Below are 17,311 nucleotides of genomic sequence, written 5' to 3' on the forward strand. Positions count from 1 at the left end.
TGAAGTAGCATTTATCTCTTGGTACTATGTTGGTATTTAGAGGACTAATAAATCTCTGTCTTTCCTTCCAACAACTCTAAAGGCCAGTACTCACTGAAGGACCACGGGAGTCAGCAAATGATAATCAAAATGTCAGCTCTGCTGCCAGTAGCTGGACTGAACTAAATGGCTTTTGGGTTTAGATAGCACAAGAAAATTTAGCATTGACCATGGTGCCTTGAAGAGAATCAGCTAGAGCATATCCTTTCAGCCAGGTGACCAGCTTTTAGAAACGGAGAAGTGAGGCGGAGACATTTATCTTCTGTGCTGAAACTCACCCAGTACTACAAATAGAGGATGAAATGGAGGCAGCTGCAGAAAAGCAAGAGTACAGTTCTATTGAAACACAAAGCATGAGGAAAACATTGTTAGTCCTTATTTTCCTATTAATATTTAGTAGTATTGATAAGGTATTAATACTCATACCTTATTTCTTAATAATACTATTAATACTAAGAGCAATGATCAAAATGTGGCAGGTTTGTGCATGCAGAAACACAAGTACAGCTGTGAGGCAGGAGGGTCCTGACTTGGTGGCCAGCCTGTGCGACATAGGGAGCTATTGCTAGAAAAAGAGAGAGCAAAAGAGTTAGAGAAAGAGAGAGAGAGAGAGAACATGGATTGAAAAAAATCTGAATTTTTGCATTACTCATAATAGCCAGAACCTGGAAACAACCTGGATGCCTCTCAACTGAAGAATGGATAAAGAAAATGGGGTACATATACACAATGGAGTATTATTCAACAGTAAAAAAAAACAATGACATCATGAAATTTGCAGACAAGTAGAAACTAGAAAAAATCATCCTGAGTGAGGTAACCCAGACCAAGAAAGACAAACACGGTATGTATTCACTCATAAGTGGGTATTATATGTAATGCAAAGGATAACCAGACTACAATCCTCATTCTTAGAGAAGCTAGGTAACAAGGAAGGCCCTAAAAGAGATACATGGATCATCCTGGGAAGAGATATAAATGAGATGTCATGGGTAAACTGGCAGTGGGGGGGATGGAGGGATGGGAACATGAGGGATCAGGATCAGGACGGCCAAGTTGGGGACCCTACAGAAGGTGTGAGTAATAAAAGAAATACCTTGTTAGACGGTGCCGTTAAGGGGTTACAGACAAACCTGGTGCCAGCAAAACTCCCAGGAAATCACAAGGATGATGCCAGCTAAGACTCCTAGCAATAGTGGAGAGGGCGCTTGAACTGGCTTTTCCCTGTGTGGTGGCTCACACAGGCTTCCTACTAAGACCTTATTCAAGGTCAGAAAGTCTGGGCTTGCTTTGCCCAGCAGGGCTGCAAAATGGGATGATTTGGCCACAGGCATGTTTACCGGGTGTTGGGAAGGGTCTACACTTGGCTGTACAGTGTGTTTTGATCTTACAAAGGAGAGGTCTTTTGTCTCTCCCCTTGGCATATTATAAAAAGCCCTTCTGAATAAAGCTCTGGGAGACTGGGTATTGACCCCAGGGCCTTCCAAAGCTATCCTGTATCTCTCTCTTTCTTATTGTCTCATTCTATCTTTCTATCTAACGTTTCTTCATTCCTCTCTCCTCTACCCAAGAACCCCTTAAAAGGTGGGAGCTGTACTCCCACATCCCTGCTTCCCCTGTAATCAGATTAGTGACTACCCTAATTGTCATCATAGAATCCTCATCTAGTAACTGATGGAAGCAGATGCAGAGATCCATAGCCTAGCACTGGGCCAAGCTCTGGGAGTCCAGTTGAAGAGAAGGTAGAGGGATTATGTGAGCAAGAGGGCTCCTAGAACATGATGGCAAAATCCACAGAGACAGCTGACCTGAGCTCATGGACTCTAAATGGACAGCTAGGGAGCTGGCATGGGACCAAACTAGGCCCTCTGCATCTGGGTGACAGTTGTGTGGCTTGGTCTTGTATAGGGCCTATGAACTCCCTGGTAGTGGGCCCAGGATCCGTCCCTGATACATGAACTGGCTCTTTGGAACCTATTCCCTGCAGTGGGATGCCTTGTTCAGTCTTGATGCAGAGGGGAGGAGCTTGGTCCTGCAGTAACTTGATATTTCATGCTTAGTTGATTTCCAAGGAGACCTTACCCCATCTGAATTGAAAGAGAGGAGGGGTGGATGAGGGAGTAGAGGAGGTGGGGGGAGGGGACTAGAGGAGAGAAGGCGGGAAAACTAGTTGGTATGTAAAATAAAACAAATTAAAAAATCCAAAAAAAAGAAAAAGAAATAAGCTGCATTTTCACCTTTGTAACTTCTTTTTTTCCTATTTTTTCATTAAGAATTTTTTTATTCATTTTGCATACCAGTCACTTTATAAATTCTATACCAATTATTCACTCAGTATTTTTATAGGATAACAGTTCAAAATACTTTTTCTCATGTATAATATAAAAATGATCATAAAGGATTTTTATAAGGTCTAAATGAATGAATGAATATAAAGACTGCATTTATTGAATGCTACATAATGTAATACAATTAATAGAAGGTAAAATATTTAATTGCATTCTACAGCTGATGCATAAAATATTTGGCTTTTATCAGCATCCTTTGCTCTTACCAAAAGTTTAAAATATTTGAAATATTTTCTTTTCCAGGTTGTCATCTCAATATAATTAGTAAGGTTAAAAATAAGAAGCTGAAGACTGAAAATTCAGGAAATAGTCCAATATAAGCATGTAAAGGATCATAAACTCTTCACTTCTCTAACACTGAGAAATGTGGTGTGCTCCTTAAGTAAATTTCCAACACGCCTGGAGCTAAATGGATGCCCTTCAAGGTTATTGAGAGCTCCTCTAGCCTCTGCTATACTCTCTTTTGTCCATCTCCAAAATCACTGATCTCTGAACACATCTGTGCAATTGACCCACAGCCAAAGCAATCACTGACAGTTAATTGGAATTCAAAGCTCTTCTTTAAGCAATTTATGCCATTATTTTAAAAATACCACTCATATCACAATAGGACCTTAAGGAAGGCAGTCATTTACTTCAGATGTATGAACATTTTTTTTTTTCATTTTTAAGATTTAGACAAGGCAGCCCACCTGCCAGGGAACCAGGTAGAGTAACTGCAGATCTTTACCTCGCCCTCCTCTCCAAATCCAATCCCATAGTCTTATCCCCAGTTCTGTAGCAGATTACCTTTTGTGGCTCCTCCTCACTCTCTACCTCCATTCCCAGCAGACTAAACAGATCCTAGAAGAACATCCTGCTTTCCTCCTTCCTGTGGCTCCCTCAGCTCGCCCACCCTTCTAGCCCATCACCATTCCTAAGTGTCAACTCTCAATACCTAGAAATACATTGTACCTGGAAAAACCTAGTGGCCATATCTGGCAGGATCTGAGAAGAATTCCTTACCAAGCACCACACAGCCAACACACTCTCCTATGAACCAGAACAGAACCCAAGGTGCAACAGAAACCAACGGAAAAAAAAAAAAAAAAAAAAAGAACACCCACCCAACAGAGATAAGGCCAGATGACAGCACCTAGAATTACAATCGTCTCAAACCCACATGCCTAGATTTCATGGTAAAAACACATCAGGAACAGCCAGGACAAATTGTCTCCACTAGATCCCAGCAATGCTACTGCAGCAGCACCCGAGAAATGCAATACAGCTGTAATACAAGACAAGGACCTCAAAATAACCATTAGGAATAGGATAGAGGTCCTTAAAAAGGAAAGGAATAAACCCCTTAAAGAAATCTAGGAAAACACAAAGAGTGGAAAGAAATGAAAAACCATCAAACAATCAAACAAACAAAACCAATTCAAGACATGAAAGTGAAAATAAAGTCACCAAAGAAAACCCAAACTGAGAGAAATCTGGAAATGAACAATTTAAGAACTTGAACCAGAACCAAACCTCACTAACAGAAAACAAGAGATGGAAAAGGAAATCTCAGTTATCGAAGATAAAATAGAAAAAAATGGATGCTTCAGTCAGAAAACAGAAAAAGTTAATTCTGAAAAACAAACAAACAAACAAAAAACCAAACCAAACAAAAAAACTTCAGGTACATAACATCCAGGAAATCTGGGGACACAATAAAAAGACAAAATCTATGAATAATAGAAAGTAGAAGAAACTCAGGCCAAAGGCACAGAAAGCATTTTGTCTTTATAACGTGACTTGTATGTATGTTTTCCTGGATGACCTTTGATATTGACAACCAAAGAGTGAAAGCAGGGTCTCTGTGTCTAGTAAGAAAATAAAGGGGGTATGTCATATTATCAAGCAGTAACAAAAAAAAAATTCTGGGAAAGACTTAAATAAATGAACTGGATATCTGTAAGTTGTCCTGTTTGAATGATTTCACTTTATCACTTGCCTTTCATTTCGATAAAAGTGATTTATATTACATTCCGACTAAGTATCAGTGATGCATCTTGGGGGAACGTGACTTGATTGTTGTTTATAATAGCCAATAATTTTTTATCTGATGAGAAGGGGAAGAAAGAGGGATAGACGAAGAGACCCTCCACAATGAACTGCGGTGAGTGTCCTACTGTTCCAATATCTTGTCTACCCCAGCTGAAGCATAACTGGCAGCCTTCCTGAAGAGGTGAGCAGAACCCAAACTTCTCTGTGTTAAGGTAAGTAAGGTTAACTCACCGGTGGACAGTCAGGCAGTAAACGTTCGTATGCATTTAATATTACAGCACATCAATGAAGCTACCTTTTCTTAAGCAAATGTTTAAATTAATATTGAATGTATTGAAACTACATTTTAAGTTAAAACCCAAATTGCATAGCCTGTGTAATCCCTTACATTTAAATATTAATATCCGATAAATTACTGCCGAACTTGTCACTCAAGCCTAATAAAACCCCCAAAGTTTTGTCTTAAATCAAAAAGTTGCTGTAATTATTTCAGATTTAATGCTTTTCTCAGTCATATTTCAAAAAGAAGAACTCGTTTTCCTCCACATTTCTATAGCTATGGGTTTTAAGTGATATAAAGAGTATGGGAAATATCCAAATGGAAATTCAGCAATCTTGTGAGAAAATTAGATCTTTTTGTGTAAAATATGAATTAGGAGGGCATTGTTTGGCAGCATTAGTTTCCAGTTTTAATTTAGATGGAAAGAACTAGAAGGAACTCATTGTCTTCAGAAGGAGATGACCTGAAGGAGCTGGGCAAAGGGCAGTGTGACTAAGAAAGAGAGAGAAAGGCAATTACATTAATTTTAATGGCACAAGAGAAGTTTTCAATAAGCTTTATGACAGCAGAAAAGATTGAATTTTTTTTTACTTTGTGCTAAACCTGCAGTGCCCTAAACTAGATTTTACCAGAAACCTAATACCTATAATTTATCTTATCCCATAATCTCAATGTTAAAAGACGAGAGAAGTAGAAGTCTGAGAGCTTAAACTATAATAGACTATAGATTCATTGTGAAGGCACAACTGGAGTCCTACATTTTTCTTTTAATTTTAAAGTGCACTTAACAAAAAAATTCAAAAGCATGGGGATTGCCACAGAACGTTGTCAGAACACCATGTTCTATGTGTTCTATAAGAAGTGTTTTGATTTTCCTAAATCTGAAAGGAGAACTGGAGGGCCTCCAACTTAAACTGAAGACACACTGTGCTTTGAGCGAGAGGAAAAAAGACTCTCCTGTCTTTTTGAGATAGTTTGCTAAGCTATCGAAGTACAAGGACCACATTGTCTTCAGGCAAACTTCCCAGTCTGAAGTCAATATCACCATATTGTTTCCAGCCCTTATTACAGTCTACAGTCAGAATCACACCAAACAGATTTTCTCTTCTGTGCACTACTTTCTTGGACAGTACCAATATATTTTACTCTCAGAAAAAAAAAATTGGCTTTACAAATTTCAATAAAAATTTTAATATGGTAAATGTAAGAATTCTTCTTAGTGGTGACTTCTAGCATTTAATTTTCTTCATACTTACAATAAGCCATACATACTGAGTAGCTACTCAAAGCTATTAAAGGAGGAGTATGGAAAGAACTAATTGTCTGGATGAAGTCTGTTTTTAAAAAAGAATATTAACATCGGTTCAATGTAAATTAGAACTATGAGGATTAGACTATCTTCAAAGGATAACAAGGAGATAAAAGTTGGAAGCTGTGTAACATAAGGACATTCGTGGAAAGCTTGGAGACCTTTCTGAAGAACAAATGATTCTCCTGGAGTTGGGAAATGTGAGCTGAGTTATTCTGCACCGAATTAGCTTCCACCACAATGTGATCTTAGAATTCTATGTAGGTACCAATGTGTACTCAAGTTAAAGGGATAGAATTTGTGAGGGGTTAAATTGTTACTAGTTGGGAAAGATTGTTTAACAATCGGGTTGTTTTGAATAGATGGGTGGCAGTTCCAAAACTGAATGTTCTCTTCATCACTGAAAGCCTTCAAAGAGAAGTGCCTAGGAAAATAAAATAACCTCATAAATGCCACCACATATAATAACTTATTATTCTTTATTTTTAGAACCTTGGTAACATTTTTCATCACTTAAACATATTTTCAAAAAGAAAAAGAGCATGGTGATACATGTGTATTGAGAGGGCTGGGCAAATATCATAACAGACTGCTCAGTTTTCTGTCAGAGATCAGGTCTTAGTTCCAGTTTCCCGAGACTGAGCAAGCAGTTTCTGAGGGAGCCACAAACAAAGGACAATCAGTCTCCTACACCCCTGACAGCAAGGACAAGTACAGGGCCTGGTACATTCAATAACTGGCCAGGCCAGCTCTGAGCCACAGTCGAATAGCCAAATAAGGACTGAGCCTGAGACTTGTCCAGGTCTGCCCCAAAATGGAAAAACTGTAGCCTTAGCCAACCCTTATTAGCTCTGGCCAATTAGGACACACTAATATGATTGCTGCTTGCTTAAGCCAATCACATCTAAAATGACCTAACTGCTCTGGGAATGCCCCTTAGCTATGCTTAAAAGAAGCCTGGGGAACTCCTCTCAAGGTCATCACAGTTTTGCCTTTGTATGGGATGGTCGATCCCAGCATGCTGGAATACAAAAATGATCTTGCTGATTGCATATGTGGATGATGGTCTTTTGTGGGACTTCTCCAGGACCCTAACATGAATAAGCCCAGAGGCAGATGCTGAAGTTGAAAGATACCAAATTTGAGGTAAGCCTGAGCTGCACAGTGAATTCTGTACTAGATTTAGCTTTCTTGGAATATATTGCTATCTTATATAAAATGGGTATAATTATAAAGATCTCAGATGTCTATTATAGACCATGTCCAATATAAATATGACATGTTTAAAATACGTAATATTCACTCCAATATTTTTGTGTCTAACAGCCACAATATTCCACATAATTTTCTGGATGTTGGTATAAACTACAAGATAAAGTTCTGAGTATTGTGGATATTATCCATTTCTGGAGGTTCTAGTTTAATAAGTCTTAAGAGTACAGAGTAATTGTGCTCAGATACATTGTATATGTAAGCAAAGTTTGGGAGATTTCTGAAGTTTGTTTTCTTTCCTGAAGATATACAATTTAAGTTGAGTAATAATAGGATCCATAGTACTTAGCTAGATAAAATGGACAGAACATTTTGGAAAAATGAGAGTGCTGTGGTTTTTTTCTAGGCAGAGGCAGCAGCCTTCATAGAGCCCAAATATAAAAATGAATGAAAGATGAACATCCGATGTGCTTGATGAAATCTAAGAATTACAGTTACAAAAATAGAACTACATTGAATGTATGAATGTATTTTTTTTTGGGGGGGGGGGTTGAGACAGGGTTTCTCTGTGTAGCTTTGCACCTTTCCTGGAACTCACTTGGTAGCCCAGGCTGGCCTCGAATTTACAGAGATCCGCCTGGCTCTGCCTCCCAAGTGCTGGGATTAAAGGCATGTGCCACCACCGCCCGGCTAATTGCATGTATTTTAAAGCACTTGCTAAACACAAAATTTTCAGTACCAGCTTTTGCTTACCAGGCATTCCAGTGTTCAGCACAAGAGATACTAAATGAGATACTTGTATATTATATAAAAATGAATTATATGCATGTCTTTGTCAGAGTTCTATTGCTGTGAGGAGATACCAGGACAATGGAAGCTTCTACAGAATAAAAGCTTTTAATTGAAGCTTGCTTTCAGAGGTTTAGTTCATTACCCTGAGAGCAGGGAACATGGTAGCACTCAGGTAGAGATGGTAACTGAGATCTACATCTGGATCCAAAGGCAGCAGGAATATATAAACACTGGACCTGGCTTGAACATTTGAAATACCAAAGTTCCTCATGAGTGATACACTTCCTCCACCAAGGTTATACCTGCTAATCCCTTCAAACAGTGCCACTCCCTAATGACCAGGTTTTCAAATCCATGAGCCTATAGGGGACATTCTATTCAAACCACCACAATGCACTTTGAATGGGGAGTTGATGCAACCAGGTGTTAGATATGAATGTTAAGTAGAAAAAAGGTCACCCAGGGTCTAGTGAGTCATGCTAACAATTTTTGTTTGATTCTAAGAGAAATTATAGTACAAGAAAATATTTCTAATAATAGAACCAGTAAAGGGTTATTACTGTTTTTAAAGGACCTATGTAGTACAAGGGAGAGAGCCTATGTTGTTATCAATTTGAAATATATCAGTCCAGCTCTGTGAAAAGGACTTGAGTATCCATCATAACTTGTCATGAGCTTCTTTCATTATTACAGTATCAGATTCACAATATGTATATCTGATATGCATTAGAAATAAATACATAAAATCACATTTGTTTCATGTTTTGAGAATGTGTATTAAGTGTTTTGCTAGTTTTAGTTTTTTTTCTTATAGATGTTTACCTGCTAAATTTTAAATATTAAAAAATTCCTAATATTTGTTTGTGCTCCAATTATTACATGAAATAAATATCCTTGTTTCAGTTTTATTTTAAAACTGAGGTTCAGATTTGAAGACATAGCTCAGGTGATGGAGCTTGGCATGTGTGAGGCCCCAGGTCCAAACTCTAGTAACACAAAACACACGTACATTCACACACTCATACACATATGCACACACATATGCACACACACACACACACACACACACACACACATGCTTAGGATAATTAAAAACAGAAATACTTTTTTAAAAGATGAAATTCTATTTAGGAAGAAAATGGAGAGAGATGTCACTACCCATGTCCAATACCATGGAAATGACTGAGCATTTAAAGGACACGAGGTTATCAATTCAAGCACAAAGAGACACCATTTACCAAATGATACCCTTGTGTCTGGAAGAGTTAATTTACCTCACATGGGTGAACAATTTTCTTACAGGGAGTAGTTTTCCCCTTTCAGATCTGTGATGCTGTTTGAATAAATGACAGAGGGAAATAAATGGACAGAAGTAATCTGTCTTCAGTGTATTGATTATAATTAATATTAATCTCAGTGATTGCCACTGATGAAGACAGATTTATCCCGGCTAAAATGGTGGAGTCTTTACTTTCAGAGTTAACTTCTTATTTTCTTTTTACATATTTATTAGTCTTCTACAAAGTACCCGATTAATCTTCAAAGTCAAATTAGCAAACCCATCAAACATTTGTCTCATCAAGTGCAGGCATTGGCAATTCTACAATAAGGCAATGCTTAACCAGATTTATTCTGGAATCAAAGTCATCATTTGAATCAACTCAGTTTAACCTAGCATGTTTTATATTTGATTGATATTTGGTCTCCCAGTAAAACCACTGGTAAAGAAAGTGTTCTTGTGTTATGGTGAAGTTAGCAGCAAAAATTAAAGTAAAAAATAGCCCAACTTACTAAAAGATGAAATCAGTGCAAGCTGAATAAAACTGAAAAGCAGGAAGAGGAGAGCATGTCTGGAAGTGTGGCTGTAACTAGAGAAATAGAAAATAAAATGAGATTTGCCATTCTGAGGCTGCTGCCACTGAATCTATTACACCTTCAGGATATCTTAAAAACCAGAAGAACTTGGGAAGTTGTAGGATATGTGTGTGTATGTGTGTGTGTGTGTGTGTGTGTGTGTGTGTGTGTGTGTGTGTGTGTGTTTAGAGAAGGTCTACATTCTTCCACTGGTATTCCTACCTGTTGGCTAATTCATTCACTAGAGCCAAATGTTCTAGGTGGGGCTTTTCAGGACATGATTATGGGCTTGCTGCAGTGTATTGTTGATAGAAGACCACCTACTCAATAGGACAGACCTCAATCTGTTCTTGTGGAAGAAGCAGAGGAGCCTGCACTAAGGAAGAATGGTACTGCAATTTCTGGAAACAGAACTTGTTGTCTATTTTCATGGCATTAAGTCTCTCAAAGTGTCAACTGCCTGCAGAGCGCTGAAATTCACATGGGCTGCTTGAGTTTTTATCGAAATGCAGGCTTAAGTCCAGACAGGTTTGCTCACAGACCTCCAAGGAATGGGGGTAGGAAACCTTTTATTCACTACAAAGCTGAATTCGTCTAATTAAATGTGAGGTCTTGCCTACTACTTATTACATGATTCATTTCACATTGTTTACGCAGACATGCCTTTATTCTTGGAACCCCCCATCATCTCATCCCTTAAGCTGCTCTTTGGTCTGAGACAAATTAGATTCAAATGAGAATCATAGCAGTAGCTATGGTAGTTTCAACATGCAAAGAATCCATGATTGGTCATGGATAACAGCTTTACAGAAGAACTGGTACAGAGTTACAGTGCTGAACATGTATAACATGTCCCACTGAATCCAGAGAGCTAGAAATAGTCCATTTGGTATTTCATGTATAAGTGAAATGGACTTAAGTATTGTGGTAGAAAATTTAATTACAAGAGCAGCAAAGTTAGTAGAAAGCAAAAGTTGTAACTACATAGTGTTTTCCAAATAAAACATACTTTTAAAACATAAAGCAAGTTAATAGGACAAAGAAAAAGGAGAAGTCATCCTGCAATTATAGCTGCTCAGTAAAATATAATGTGATCTCCGTATAAGACATGGAGAAACTCCTAGAGTGGACTCAGCACATGCCAATGAAAATGGTATTAGGTACATGAAGCATGAAGTTGTTTGACATTTTTCAAGATATACATCTCAATATCAGGCATGGTGAGCAAATATGTATGTTCAAGGAGCTGCCCAAAAATATGGCAATGCCATCCAGGAAGTTGTCATTTTATGTCTGTTTCTGTGTAATCAGTTCCCCAAGACCATGTCCTGTAAGAATGTAGACCCATTGCCAAATTGAATATTTGATGCATAGTCTATTGCTGGTTGAGAATTCAAGTTTACTTCAGGGTGTCAAGACCGCTTGACCTACTGTGAGCAGTATAATGGAATATAGAAGAATTAATTTTATTTTATTTTATTTTTTTTTTTGGTTTTTCGAGACAGGGTTTCTCTGTGTAGCTTTGCGCCTTTCCTGGAGCTCACTTGGTAACCCAGGCTGGCCTCGAACTCACAGAGATCCTCCTGGCTCTGCCTCCCGAGTGCTGGGATTAAAGGCGTGCGCCACCATCGCCCGACTGAAGAATTAATTTTTTAAAAAGGCACAATAAGATCAATAAAATATGATCAATTGGTCATTGAATATAAAACAATATAATAATAAAAAGATAAAAAATCAACCTTACAAGGGTTGTGTTATCTTTTTCATACGGCATAGTTATTATAAATCAAACATGTTGACATTCGCTTTATAAAGATGCAGAATACTGTGATACAAAATTTGGTTCACGGACAATCTCTGTACTACAGCAGACATTTTCTTTTTTGCATGTGTCATTTTTTTCTTCCCTCAATTTCAACACTATCATTTCGAACATCTTAGTTCTGTTCAGTGTTGGTTCATTTAAATTCAAATTCATGGAGTACAATGGGAAATTTTGTATGAGGTTTTCTCATACAAAAAAATTATAAACAATTGTTATTGAAGCTTAGAAAAATACCTGATGACAAAAAAACTTGTGCATCATACACAGTTTTTTTGATTGAGTATTACATTCTTTTTTAAAATTTATTTATTAAATTTAATTTTACATATCAACCACGGATGGCCTTGTTCTCCCCCCTTCCGCTCCTCCTCCTTCCCTCTAGCCCACCCCCCATTCCCATCTCCTCCAGGGCAAAGACTCCCGTGAGGATTGAGTTCAACCTGGTAGATTTAGTCCAGGCAGGTTCAGTCCGCTTCTCCCAGGCTCCAAACAGCCAGTTCATGCACTGAGGACAGGACCCGGTCCCACTGTCTGGATGCCTCCCAAGCAGATCAAGCTAATCAACTGTCTTATTTATCCAGAGGGCCTGATCCAGTTGGGGGCTCCTCAGCTATTGGTTCATAGTTCATGTGTTTCCTTTTGTTTGGATATTTGTCCCTGTGCTTTTTCCAACCTTGGTCTCAACAATTCTTGCTCATACAAACCCTCCTCTTTCTCACCAATTGGACTCCTGGAGCTCCATCTGGGGCCTGGCAATGGTTCTCTGCATCTGGTTCCCTCAGTCATTGGATGGGGTTTCTAGCACAACAGTTAGGGTGTTTGGCCATCCTATTGTCAGAGTAGGTCAGTTCCGGCTGTCTTTTGACCATTGCCAGTAGTCTATTGTTGGGGTATCTTTGTGAATTTCTGTGGACCTCTCTAGCATTTTGCTTCTTCCTATTCTCATGTGGTCTTCATTTATCATGGTCTTTTATTCCTTGTTCTCCCTCTCTGTTCTTGATCCAGCTGGGATCTCCCACTCCCCTAAGCTCTCTTTTCCTTGACCCTTGCTCTTCCTTACTCCCACTCATGTCCATGTTGTTCATGTAGATCTCATTCATTTCTTTGTCATTGAGCAATCCATGTGTCTTTCTTGGGGTTCTGTTTTCTAGGTAGCCTCCCTGGAGTTGTGCGTAGCAGTCTAGTCATCTTTGTTTTACATCTAGTATCCTCCTATGAGTGAGTACATACCATGTTTGTCTTTCTGAGTCTGGGTTACCTCACTCAGAATGATTTTTTTCTAGATCTATCCATTTGCCTGCAAACCTCATGATGTCATTGTTTTTCTCTGCTGAGTAGTATTCCATTGTGTATATGTACCACATTTTATTTATCCATTCTTCAGTTGAAGGGCATCTAGGTTGTTTCCAGGTTTTGGCTACTACAAACAATGCTGATATGAACATAGCTGAGCAAGTGCCCTTGTGGTATGATTGAGCATTCCTTAGGTATATGCCCAAGAGTGGTATAGCTGGATCTTGGGGGAGATTGATACCCATTTTTTAAAGAAAGCACCATATTGATTTCCAAAGTGGTTGTACAAGCTTGCATTCCCACCAGCAGTGGAGGAGAGTTCCCCTAGCTCCACATGCTCTCCAGCATAAGCTGTTTTCAGTGTTTGTGATCTTAGCCATTCTGACAGGTGTAAGGTGGTATCTCAGAGTCACTTTGATTTGCATTTCCCTGATAATTAGGGATGTTGAGCAATTCCTTAAATGTCTTTCAGCCATTTGAGTTTCCTCTGTTGAGAAGTCTCTGTTTAGTTCTATAGCCCATTTCTTAATTGGACTGTTGGGCATTTTGATTTCTAATTTCTTTATATATTCTGGTTGCAAATAGATCCATATCTGTTACTGTGCACAAAACTTCAGTCCAAGTGGATCAAAGGCCTCAACATAATTGCAGTTACTTTGAACCTGACAGAAGAGAAAATAGGAAGTATTCTTGAATGCACTGGCACCTGAGATCACTTCCTAAATTTCTCTCAGACACTGAGAAAAACAATCAATCAATGGGACCTCTTGAAACTGAGAAGCTTTTGTAGAGCAAAAAAATACGGTCAAGACAAAGCAACAGCCTACAGAATGGGAAAAGGTCTTCACCAACCCCACATCTGACAGAGGACTGATATCCAGAGTATTACATTCTAATAGTCTAACACAGGAATGAAATTTAGTGTTATTCAATGTCTTAGTTCTTATTGTTGGTTATATATACTTCACTGTGGAAACCCTATTTTGACGCAGAACAATATTTGTTGAGTTTGGGCTTATTTTTCACAGAGTTATTAGGACGATAATGCGTGGATGTGACCTGAGATGTCAGTCTCATAAGTAGTCACATGCGATCCTCAACTTGGCTGTACACACTACAAGAAAACTCAGGCATCACAAAATAACTTGAGAGCTTGGGATTTGCCATATGAGCTCTCAGCTATTCCTGTTGCTATGCCTGCCCCCTGCTGCCTGGATTCCCTGTCATGGACTCATGTCCCTTAGGAACTGTAAGCACAAATAAACTCTTTCATATGTAAGTTGCATTGATTATGGTCCATTATCACAGCAATAGAAGAGTAACTAATAGATGGACTTAGAACTTTAATTATGGTATTGTTATAATAAGTAACTGAAGTCATTCTTCAATGTCATACTACATCAAAGTTCCCTATTTATTTTATTTATGGTCACTCTAGGGAGCATCTGAAACAAGACCAAACGATTTTATCTTACAGTGATGCCTCAGAATTTCTTAGAGCTAGTGAAAACGATCATATTCTTACTCTGGGCCTCAATTTATTTATTTTCTCCTTATTGCACTGAGGTAGTTACCTTATAGAAGATGTCAGAGTGTGATCTTTGAATTCCTTTTCTTCTAGTGTCACTCAACTAGGCTCTCATCACCTATCGTTATCCATTCTATTCCCTATAACTATAAATTGGCTTTATTTACAGATTCCTCATTTGGGGTAAGAGTAGTTCACAGATAGTACTCCAGAAGTTCCTTGGTCACATTGAGTACAAACACTGTCCTACTTTCTGTTGATGTTCAGTGATTCTTCTTCTGGCACCAGCTCCTTTGAATCCCCCCTCAGTCTTCCACCTGGTGGTTTCATCCCTTCATGATCCCTATTATCTAAACTATATAAAACAGCTATTGCCTAGTATCTTCATTTTTTCAAGACTTTAGATGAATTTTACCTGCAAGGAAAGTTTCTCAGCTAGAAGAAGCTGAATTCCATGAAGACCAGATGGTAAGAATAGGGTGCTATACCTATTTCCAATGCTTTCCAGTGAATTTTACTCCTTTGCCACTTGGCTTTTGCTCAACAATGTGAGAATCATAATGAAGTTTTAGAGGTTTACAATTCAATATGTTTAGTCATTTACATTTATTATAATTTTGAGGGCAAATAAAGCCATACTTAGCAAACGTGAGCTCTTGCAACTTGGTCCTTCCATTCTTTTAACAAATGCTATCATTTCCTTTCTCAAGCTCCTATGATCTGAGTACATAATGTCACACTGTAGTTGTGGTTTTTAGGTGTTTTCTATGTAGTATTGTGGAATATTATTTTAACTGTGTAAAGATGTGTTATATTTGTTTATGCTGCAGAATACTACTTTAACTATGTGAAAGTGTGTTACATTTGTTTCTGCTGCCTTTGTTAATGATGTAAAGATGCATTACATTTGTTTGTGTTATATTTGTTTGACTAAGTAAAAATGCTTTACATTTGTTTCACCTTGCCTGCCTAAGGCACCTGATTGCTCTAATAAAAAGCTGAAAAAGCCAATAGCTGGGCAGGAAAAGGAGAGGCAGGGCTGGCAGGTAGAAGAGTAAGTAGGATATAATCAATGTTGATATTCCCATAATATGTAAATATGTGATTTTTGCTAAGTAGGTTTCCCTTTGAGACATTCTCAGAATTATAATAAGTAAGCATGTTATCAGAAATATGAATACTCACATTTTGTTTTTCATATTAAACAATTTGAAAACTGACCAAATTCAAACTCTGAAATATAAAAAAAGAAAATTACTTTCTAGATATCATTCTGACTTTCGTCCCTCAAATAACAGCCTGACATTCGATTTTGATAGTGTAGCCAAAATTCTGGAGCCTGGAGCTGCTTTATAGCAGCCTGCTTTATTGATCCAGATCACATTCAGTTATTTGTCATGGTCTCTTCTAAAAATTTAACTTGCTCGTGTTTAGGGGTAGAAGAAAGAGAAACAAATGCTTGTTGTTGCCTCATAGCAAAATAAAGTGCGAACTCCACCATTGCCAGTGACTTGGGACTTTCACCAGCCTCAGTCCTCATATTTCAGAAAGAAAGATCTTCAGAATTGCTTGGTGGTGATGCACTATAAAAATAATGTGTTGTCAAGTATTAATGAGATGGCCCCTAGATCCCTATAAATATACCATGCTATTAACTACGTGATTTGAGGAACATTCCTTAGTGTCTGTAAGCTTCTATTTCCTCACTTATAAAGTCAGGATAGTAATACTTTCTCTGTAATAATGTTATTCTGAGATGACAAGTGTGCTGCAATAGGTTAAAAACAATCTTATTTTGTTGCTCAGGGTAGTCTGTAACTCAGTGTATATCCCAAGATGACCCCAAATCCATGATGATCCTCATACCTTAACCTTCTGGGTGCTGGGATTTTAGGTGTAAACCATTGTGCCTGGATCGTTTTGTTATTCACCATCATTTGAAGTGAAGGTTTTTCCATTCTTGGTTAGAATTAATTCACTCTTAGTGCCTCCACAGAACAGCCAGCAGTAAAGAGGAAATAAAAGGAAGTAATGAGTATTTGCTTATTTGTAAGCTTGTGGGACATACTCTCATTGTTCAGATTCTAATGTGCAAAAGTTAATTACATGGACAAAGCTAGTGAGTTGGTAGACTGGCAAGCATAATTTCTACTTGATTCTGGTAAATGTAAAGGAAGCATTTGAATTAATAAAGGTGAACAGACATTAATCATTTACTGTGTAGTCTCTGACATATATTAATAAAAAAAAGATGTCTCTAGCTTCATTATGGCATAATAGTCTATCCTGTCAAAAGACTTTAGCTGGGTCAAGATCATGATGATTTTTATATTAAGGTCCAAAAAAGTTGTTTGGTCCTGACAATGAGGCCATGACTGTATCTCTACCCCTAACACACATCTACCATCCTTCTTTGAGACCCCATAACCACACAGATGTGCACCTAGGGATACATCAAATGTCAATTCCTGACTTTGTAGAACAAATAGGGAATAAAAGTATCCAAATGTCTCAAGGGATTAACTGCCAAACAATGAGGAAAATATATAAAAGGAAATACAGTATGGCAAAAAAGAACAGCTTGTGAAGATAATTAATATGAGATGAAATTGATAGCCACTGTTTCACTATTATAGGTCTAATTTTCTTTAAAATAAATATAATTTTATTCATTGATTTCTGTTTTTTTCCAGCTTTCCAATTAGATTAAATAATACTTTAATGTCTCTGAAAGAATGGTCAATTGCTGAAATTGAATGAATTTTTGTTTATAATTTAGGTATTTTAAAAGAAGTAA

General features: G+C 37.8%; 1 long non-coding RNA gene across 3 annotated transcripts in view; it reads left to right on the forward strand.

Moving 5' to 3' along the window:
• The first annotated feature begins 6,964 nt into the window (after positions 1-6,964).
• LOC121821289 (uncharacterized) overlaps positions 6,965-17,311 on the forward strand; it is a 43,652-nt gene continuing 33,305 nt past the window's right edge. For all 3 annotated transcript variants that reach the window (XR_013043321.1, XR_006062015.2, XR_013043320.1), the window contains exon 1: positions 6,965-7,156. This is a non-coding gene — a long non-coding RNA (uncharacterized LOC121821289). The remainder of the gene's footprint in view (positions 7,157-17,311) is intronic.

This window comes from Peromyscus maniculatus, chromosome 11 (assembly GCF_049852395.1).
Source record: "Peromyscus maniculatus bairdii isolate BWxNUB_F1_BW_parent chromosome 11, HU_Pman_BW_mat_3.1, whole genome shotgun sequence".
Taxonomy (NCBI): Eukaryota; Metazoa; Chordata; class Mammalia; order Rodentia; family Cricetidae; genus Peromyscus; species Peromyscus maniculatus.